Source organism: Grammomys surdaster, unplaced genomic scaffold (genome assembly GCF_004785775.1).
Source record: "Grammomys surdaster isolate TR1022 unplaced genomic scaffold, NIH_TR_1.0 97, whole genome shotgun sequence".
Lineage (NCBI taxonomy): Eukaryota > Metazoa > Chordata > Mammalia > Rodentia > Muridae > Grammomys > Grammomys surdaster.
The window spans coordinates 19,800,285-19,808,434 of record NW_021604576.1 but is presented as its reverse complement, the minus strand read 5'-3'; the positions used below and the strand labels follow the sequence as shown (position 1 = coordinate 19,808,434).

At 38.7% G+C, this 8,150-nt stretch overlaps 1 pseudogene; it reads left to right on the top strand.

The window, feature by feature from the left end:
• The first annotated feature begins 1,058 nt into the window (after nt 1-1,058).
• LOC114632673 lies at nt 1,059-1,976 on the top strand (annotated as a pseudogene).
• Nucleotides 1,977-8,150: the final 6,174 nt, after the last annotated feature.

Genomic DNA, 8,150 nt, shown 5'->3' with positions numbered 1-8,150 from the left:
TATATTGAAATAGAATAGAAAGAGTGTGAATCCTTGTCTCATTCCAGATTTTAGAAGAACTTTAGTCATTTTTCTCATTTAATATAACATGTTAAAGTTTGTCACTTACATTTTTCATTTTGACATATATTACATTTATTCATAATTTCTTCAAAATGTCTACTATGAAAATACATTGAACTTCGTTATGTGTCTTTCCTACATTATGAGATATCATATTATTCCTGTCTTTAAGTCTGTTAACATGGTATACTATGTTTATTTATTTTCATACTGTCTCAGGCTTCTATTATTGTGATAAAAGTACCATGATCAAAAGCAACCAGAGGAGGAGAGGATATATTTGTCTTACCTGTCTCAACCAACTACCCTGTTGAGAAAAGCTGACAGGAACTCAACTCAAGTAGATCAGGAACCTAAGCTAGAGGCCATGGGGGAATTCTGCATACAGGCTTGCTCCCTTAGGCTTGATCAATTTGCTTTGTTATACACCTGCCCAGAGATGGCACTCCTCATAGGGACTGGGCCTTTCCACATTAATCATTAATCAAGAAAATGCCTGACAAGTTTGTATAAAGGCCAGTCTGGTGGGGGGCATTACCTCTTCTCAGGTGAGTCTTCTTTGTGCCACGTTGGCCAAAAACTAACTAGCACACATTTAAAGAAAATTGCATCTCTGGGATGAAACCAAACAAATAAAAATTTCCAGGAACTAAATAAAAATGAAAACAACACAAAACCTCTGGGGCATGTTAAAAGCAGTTCTAAGAGAATAGTTTATGACCCTAAGTGCCTACATTAAATATCAGAAAGAGCACAAGTGAGTGAATTAATGATGAAACTCAAAAGGTTGAGAAAGCAAGAATAAACAAAATTCTAACCCAGTGTATGAGGCAAGAAATAATAAACATCCAAGCAGAAATCAATGAAATAGAAACAAAACAATAAAAAAATTCAACAACCCTAAGAGTAGGTTCTTTGAAAAGATGAGTTCTTGTGAGTTTCTTCCTGCTGTGAACATAGAGGCTCTGGCCTCCATCTCCTGACCACCTTGTACCATGGCCACCAATTGGCAATCTGAGATCCTGCCTCAGTCCAAGAAGCTCAAACCAGCTTGTGCCCCAAATCTAGAGGACAATTGGCCTCTCCCGACCTGCTGAAGGGAGAAAAAGAACAGCAAGAAGCAATTTACAGATGAAGTACAAAATAAAATAGACTTAATAAACAAGCCAGTGAGGACCTTTTGAAATCAGAACAAAAATATAACAAACTCTGCCAACCATTTTTTTCAGAAGAGGTCAGAATTGATTGTCAAAATCCCAAATTTTGGGATAACAACATTTGTCAGCCATCTACAAGTGTCTGCACTGCTTGGGAAGGAAGACAAAGAAGCTCTACACTATTTTACCAGAGTTGAAGTGACAGAATTTGAAGACATTAAATCTGGCTACAGAATAGATTTTTATTTTGGTAAAAATCGTTACTTTGAAAGTAAAATTCTCTCCAATTTCACCTGAATGAGAGTAGTGACCCATCTTCAAAGTCCACCAAAATCAAGTGGAAATCTGGAAAGGATTTAACAAAATGCTCAAGTCAAATGCAGAATAAAAGGCCAGCAGGAAGAAACAGCATGAAGAGCCAGAGAGCTTCTTTACCTGATTTACTGAGCATTCTGATACAGGTGCAGATAAGTTAATAGAGGTCATCAAAGATATATTTGGGCAAATCCCTTTCAGTACTATTTGGTTCCCCATATAGTTGATGAAGAGGGAGAGAAAGAAGGAGGAGGAGAAAGATGATGATGGTGGTGGTGGTAGTGATGGTGGTGGTGATGGTGCTGGTGGTGATGATGATGATGATGGTGGTGATGATGATGAGGAGATATTGATGAAAGAGGGGATGAGGATGAAGGTGAAGAAGATGAAGATGATGATGAAGGGAAGGAAGGAAAGGAGAATGAAGACAAGAATGACTAGCACAGAAGACTGATGTATTCCAGCCTTCTTTTTATTTTATTTTTAATTTTCTCCAGTCCCTGGGAACAAGTTGCAGTAATTTTCTGTCTCTCTTGTGCTAAGTCACCCTGTTTTTGAGTTTTCTCAACACAATGATGCTCAACTTATTTGGGGGAAGATACCTTGAGGAAAATACAATAGGAAAAGAAACTCCACATTTCTGTTCTAAATTCATTTTTATCTTTCATTTTCTCTAAAACTGTGGATTCAACACTACTACTGTGCTCTGTGGGCAAAAAGAAAAGCCCTCCAGCTACCTTGGCTCTGCTGAAGGTTGGAGGGTGCTAGGACCCTGGGTAGTAGTGCATAGAATTATAGCTTTTTTCGTTTCTCTGTATGTTGGGCTCAGAGATTACACTGTTTCTTTGTGAATATAGACAGTCAGCATTTCCCAACATTTTTCATGTTTCATAAAAAAGAAAAAGAAAAAGGAAAAAGGGGTAAGGTATAGAAGGTCAGCAAAGATGGGTTTGATGTGTCTACGGGTGGGTTAAGTGGGCATTTTGACAACATGGCTTCTCCTTTAACATGTTTAATTGTGATGCTTAGCAGACAACCTTGCAGTTTAAGGTGGCTCTTTTAAAATAAAATTCTTTCCTGACAATAACTTGAGCCTTGTCACTCAATGGGAGAATCAACAGAAGCTGAAGGGTTTTATTTGAAATTGACATTCTCTGTTGTAACTTCATTTTTAATTTTTTATTTCAACTTTTTTTTGGTTTCCATTGGAAGGAAAAAGATAATCATTTTAAATGATAAAGTATATAAGTTGCTTTGTTACAAGAAAATTGATGTGTATTCAAAAAAAAAAAGTTAAGGACAACCCACAGATCCTTGGCCCAACTAACCAAAGGAAAGAAAGAGATGACCCAAATTACCAGAACCAGAAATTAACAGAGAAACATAACAGATATCAAAGAAATCAGAATATTATAAGGGAATGGTGCAAAAACCTGCACTCTGATAAGTTGAAAAATCCTAAAGAAAAGGATGAATTTATTGATTTATCTAAACTAACAAACCAAGACGAGAACAATAACAAGCAGAGTCATAATACAGGAGGATATTGTAATAGTAATAAAAAAAAACCTTTATAGCTTAAAAAAAGAGTCCAGGGTGAGATGGATTCACAGAATTTTACCAGGCATTCAAAGACAATCTACAGCCAAGCCAACCCTTCTTAAACTCTATATTAGTGGTTCTCAACCTGTAAGTGCCAACCCTCATAGGGTCACATATCAGATGTCCTGCATATCAGACATTTACATTATGATTCATAACGGTAGCAAAATTATAATTGTGAAGTAGCAATGAAGTACTTTTATGGTTGGGGGGTCATGATGCTATGAGGAACTGTATTAAAGGGTTGTCGCATTAGGAATATTGAGAACCCTTCGGCCCCTGCCTGGTCCCTTGGACTGGAGCAAACACAGAGTCGGTCTGCTCCTGTCCTGTGGAGAAACTGAATCCTGAGTCATCCAGGAGCCACTGCACTCAGAGCAGCTGAAACTGAATCCTGAGTCATCCAGGAGCCACTGCACTCAGAGCAGCTGGTAAGAACTCCATCTCACTCCCTAGGCCCCAGAAATACATCTGGGAGCCAGGGACATCTAGGGCACAGCAGCTACCCAAACCCTGCCCCTCCGGAATTCCACTTCCCTTCGGCCCCTGCCTGGTCCCTGGGACTGGAGCAGACACAGAGTAGGTCTGCTCCTGTCCTGTGGAGAAACTGAATCCTGAGTCATCGAGAAGTCACTATACTCAGAGCATCTGAAACTGAATTCTGAGTCATCAGGGACCCACTGCACTCAGAGCAGCTGGAGCCACTGCACTCAGAGCAGCTGACACAGAGTTGGTCTGCTCCTGTCCTGTGGAGAAACTGAATCCTGAGTCATCTAGGAGCCACTGCACTCAGAGCAGCTGAAACTGAATCCTGAGTCATCGAGAACCCACTGCACTCAGAGCAGCCGAGGAGCCACTGCACTCAGAACAGAAGGATTACCAGATCCAAGAGGTGGCCTGAGTCCCAGGAGTTCTTCCACCCGGGAGATTAGGGGCATAAGACCACAGAGACCTCTGGACTCCGAGGAGCTCTGCAATAAGCAAGATAACTGGAAATACAGATTCCAATCTTACACAGAGAGGGCAGGTACCACTAGAGTTACCCAGATGGCGAAAGGCAAGCGCAAGAACATAAGCAACAGAAACCAAAGTTTCTTGGCATCATCAGTGCCCAGTTCTCCCAATATAGCAAGCCCTGAACACCCCCTCACACCTGAAAAGCAGGATTCAGAATTAAAATCACTTCTCATGATGATGATAGAGGATTATAAGAAGGAATTAAGTAACTCCCTTAAAGAAATACAGGAGAGTACAAGTAAACAGATAGAAGCCCTAAAGAGGAATCACAGAAATCCCTTAAAGAAATGCAAGAAAACACAAAGAAGGAATTAAACAAAAACATTCAGGATCTGAAACTGGAAATAGAAACAATAAAGAAAGTTCAAAGGGAGACAACCATGGAGATAGAAAACCTAAGAAAGAGATCAGGAGTCACAGACGCAAGCATCACCAACCGAATACAAGAGATAGAAGAGAGAATCTCAAATGCAGAAGATACGGTGGAAAATATTGACACAGTTGTCAAAGAAAATGAAAAAAGCAAAAAACTCCTAACTCAAAACATCCAGGAAATTCAGGACACAATGAGAAGACCAAACCTAAGGATAATAGGTATAGATGAGAATGAAGATTCCCAACTTAAAGGGCCAGTAAATATCTTCAACAAAATCATTGAGGAAAATTTCCCTAACCTAAAGAACAAGATGCCCATAAACATACAAGAAGCCTACAGAACACCAAATAGACTAGACCAGAAAAGAAATACCTCCCGTCACATAATAATCAAAACATCAGATGCACAAAACAAAGAAAAAATACTAAAAGCAGTAAGGGAAAAAGGTCAAGTAACATATAAAGGCAGACCTATAAGAATTACACCAGACTTCTCACCAGAGACTATAAAAGCCAGAAGAGCCTGGACGGACATCATACAGACCCTAAGAGAACACAATTGCCAGCCCAGATTACTATACCCAGCAAAACTCTCAATCAATATAGATGGTGAAACCAAGATATTCCATGACAAAACCAAATTTGCACAATATCTTCCCACAAACCCAGCACTTCAAAGGATAATGGATGGAAAACGCCAACACAAGGAGGGAAACTACAACCTAGAAAAAGCAAGGAAGTCATCTTCCAACAACCCCAAAAGAAGATAACTATACAAACATAACTTTACCTCTAATAACAAAAATAACAGGAAGCCACAATCATTTTTCCTTAATATCTCTTAACATCAATGGTCTCAATTCCCCAATAAAAAGACGCAGACTAGCAGACTGGATACACAAACAAGACCCAGAATTTTGCTGCATACAAGAAACACACCTCAGTGACAAAGACAGACACTACCTCAGAATAAAAGGGTGGAAAACAATTTTCCAAGCCAATGGTCCCAAGAAACAAGCTGGAGTAGCCATTCTAATATCAAATAAAATCGACTTCCATCCAAAATTAATCAAAAAAGATAAGGAAGGACACTTCATACTCATCAAAGGAAAAAGCTACCAAGGTGAACTCTCAATTCTGAACATCTATGCCCCAAATGCAAGGGCACCTACATACATAAAAGAAACTTTACTAAAGCTCAAAACACACATTACACCTCACACAATAATAGTGGGGGATTTCAACACCCCACTCTCAGCAATGGACAGATCATGGAAACAGAAACTAAACCGAGACACTTTGACATTAACAGAAGTTATGAACCGAATGGACTTAACAGACATCTATAGAACATTTCATCCTAAAACAAAAGAATATACCTTTTTCTCAGCACCTCATGGTACCTTCTCCAAAATAGACCATATAATTGGTCACAAAACAAGCCTCTACAGATACAAAAAGATTGAAATAATCCCTTGCCTCTTATCAGATCACCATGGAATAAGACTGGTCTTTAATAATGACAAAACCAATGGAAAACCCATGTGCACATGGAAACTGAACAACTCTCTACTCAATGATGACTTGGTCAAGGAAGAAATAAAGAAATTAAAGACTTTTTAGATTTCAATGAAAATGAGGACACATCATACCAAAACTTGTGGGACTCCATGAAGGCAGTGCTAAGAGGAAAACTCATAGCTCTAAGTGCCTACAAAAAGAAACTGGAAAGAGCACACACTAACAAGTTGACTGCACAACTAAAAGCCCTAGAACAAAAAGAAGCAAATACACCCAGGAGGAGTAGAAGGCAGGAAATAATCAAACTCAGGGCTGAAATCAACCAAATAGAAACTGAAAGAACAATACAAAATATCAATAAAACCAGGAGTTGGTTCTTTGAGAAAATCAACAAGATAGATAAACCGTTAGCCAGATTAACCAGAGGGCACAGAGAGAGTATCCAAATTAATAAAATCAGAACTGAAAAGGGAGACATAACAACAGAAACGGAAGAAATTAAAAAAATCATCAGATCCTACTACAAAGGCCTATACTCAACAAAACTGGAAAACCTGGATGAAATGGACAATTTCCTAGACAGATACCAGGTACCAAAATTAAACCAGGAGCAGATAAACCATCTAAATAGTCCCATAACCCCTCAGGAAATAGCAGCAGTCATTAAAAGTCTCCCCACTAAAAAAAGCCCAGGACCAGATGGTTTTAGTGCTGAATTCTATCAGACCTTCAAGGAAGACCTAATACCAATTCTCTTCAAACTATTCCACAAAATAGAGACAGAAGGAACACTACCCAATTCGTTCTATGAAGCTACAATTACACTCATTCCCAAACCCCACAAGGACCCAACAAAGAAAGAGAACTTCAGACCAATCTCCCTTATGAACATCGATGCAAAAATACTCAATAAAATTCTAGCAAACCGAATCCAAGACCACATCAAAACAATCATCCATCATGATCAAGTAGGTTTTATCCCAGGAATGCAGGGATGGTTCAATATTCGGAAATCCATCAATGTAATCCACTATATAAACAAACTTAAAGAAAAAAACCATATGATTATCTCACTAGATGCTGAGAAAGCATTTGACAAAATTCAACATCCCTTCATGATAAAAGTCTTGGAAAGATCAGGAATTCAAGGCCCCTACCTAAACATAGTAAAAGCAATTTACAGCAAACCAGTAGCCAACATCAAGCTAAATGGAGAGAAACTTGAAGCAATCCCACTAAGATCAGGGACTAGACAAGGTTGCCCACTCTCCCCCTACCTATTCAATATAGTACTGGAAGTCTTAGCCAGAGCAATTAGACAGCAAAAAGAAGTCAAAGGGATACAAATAGGAAAGGAAGAAGTCAAAATATCGCTATTTGCAGATGATATGATAGTATACTTAAGTGACCCCCAAACTTCCACCAGAGAACTCCTAAACCTGATAAACAACTTCAGCAAAGTGGCTGGTTATAAAATCAACTCAAACAAATCAGTAGCCTTCCTCTACATGAAAGATAAACAGACTGAAAAAGAAATTAGGGAAATGACACCCTTCACAATAGTTGCAAATAATATAAAATACCTTGGTGTGAATCTAACCAAGCAAGTGAAAGACCTGTATGACAAGAACTTCAAGTCTCTGAAGAAAGAAATTGAAGAAGATCTCAGAAGATGGAAAGATCTCCCATGCTCATGGATTGGCAGGATTAATATAATAAAAATGGCCATCTTGCCAAAAGCAATCTACAGATTCAATGCAATCCCCATTAAAATCCCAACTCAATTCTTCACAGAGTTAGAAAAGGAAATTCTCAAATTCATATGGAATAACAAAAAACCTAGGATAGCGAAAACTATTCTCAACAATAAAAGAACTTCGGGAGGAATCACCATCCCTGACCTCAAGCTGTACTACAGAGCAATAGTGATAAAAACTACCTGGTATTGGTACAGAGACAGGCAGGAAGATCAATGGAATAGAATTGAAGACCCAGAAATGAACCCACACTCCTATGGTCACTTGATCTTTGACAAAGGAGCTAAAACTGTCCAGTGGAAAAAGGACAGCATTTTCAACAAATGGTGCTGGTTCAACTGGA